Source organism: Acanthamoeba castellanii (assembly GCF_000313135.1).
Source record: "Acanthamoeba castellanii str. Neff unplaced genomic scaffold scf7180000084641, whole genome shotgun sequence".
Classification (NCBI taxonomy): Eukaryota; Discosea; order Longamoebia; family Acanthamoebidae; genus Acanthamoeba; species Acanthamoeba castellanii.
Genome location: NW_004457343.1, coordinates 30,695 through 31,793, shown reverse-complemented (window position 1 = coordinate 31,793; position 1,099 = coordinate 30,695).

Below are 1,099 nucleotides of genomic sequence, written 5' to 3'. Positions count from 1 at the left end.
CGGAGGTGGGCGAGCGGGTCGAACGAGACGGAGGTGACCATGCGCTTGAGGGTGGACGCAGGCCGAGGCGCGGTGGTGATGGTGCTGGAGGCGATGGTCAAGGAGGGCTGATCCTCCTGGTCCTGTTCCATATGAAGGCACTCCTTCTTGTTCTCGGCGACCTTGGCGGCCGTGGGCACGAGGACGCGCTCCTCTACTGCGCAGGCGAGATTGTGGGGTTGTTCTGGACTGGGTGAGTCCGTGGGCGGAGGAACGACGACAACTTCGATGGACGTTTCCTGGAGGGTCATTTGCGAGTCACACGAGTGCCAAAACTGGATTTGACGAAGAGCTCGGGTGTGTGAGGAGAAGGACGGAGCTTCGTCTTCTCTCTTTCTTCTTCGTCGTCTTCGCTCGTTGGGCCTTCTCGCCGCGTTGCTGATGAGAATAAAGTGTGGAAGTTTGGGTGCCCGGGCTTCTTTTTGTGTGACGAAACACCAGAGGTCGGGGAGCGATGGGTACCGGGGCCAATCCCGAGCTTGTGTCCCGACCGATTTCGGGGCGTTGCTCTGTCGTTATTTGAGGAAATTCCTCCCTAATTCGAGGAACTCACTGATTGTTTCCTCTTATTTTCGCGGTTGGCAATTTATTTAGAATACAATTTACCCCCATTGGTCGAAAAACATCCACGTGGTAGCCTTGGAAGGGTGGTCCACGCAGATGGATCATTTGGGTCGAGCGCCACCCACACGCGCATTCCTCTGTTTGGCTGTGTTGCTGCTGGCCCTGGCTGCGGTGGGCTTGGCCGAAGGCGAGGCCGCAGTACTGGACGACGCTGACGAGCCGTTGTGCACTTTCTCAAGCATCAGGCCGTAGGGGGGTCGCTGCTCGCCCTTTCTCTTACAATCTTGGTTGAGCTTCCGCACGTGTTCACGAGATCGCAGGTCTGACCACCAGTTCACGTGCAAGACATGTAAGACGTCTTGCGGACCCTATCAAGGGTGACTGTAAGGGTGGCGTGCGTACCGGCCTGGTCGATGGGCTCGGGCATGATGCGCTGGATGCAGGCGAGGGTGACCTGGACGGCCGTCTGTAGACTGACACGGTGCCCCAGGGAGAC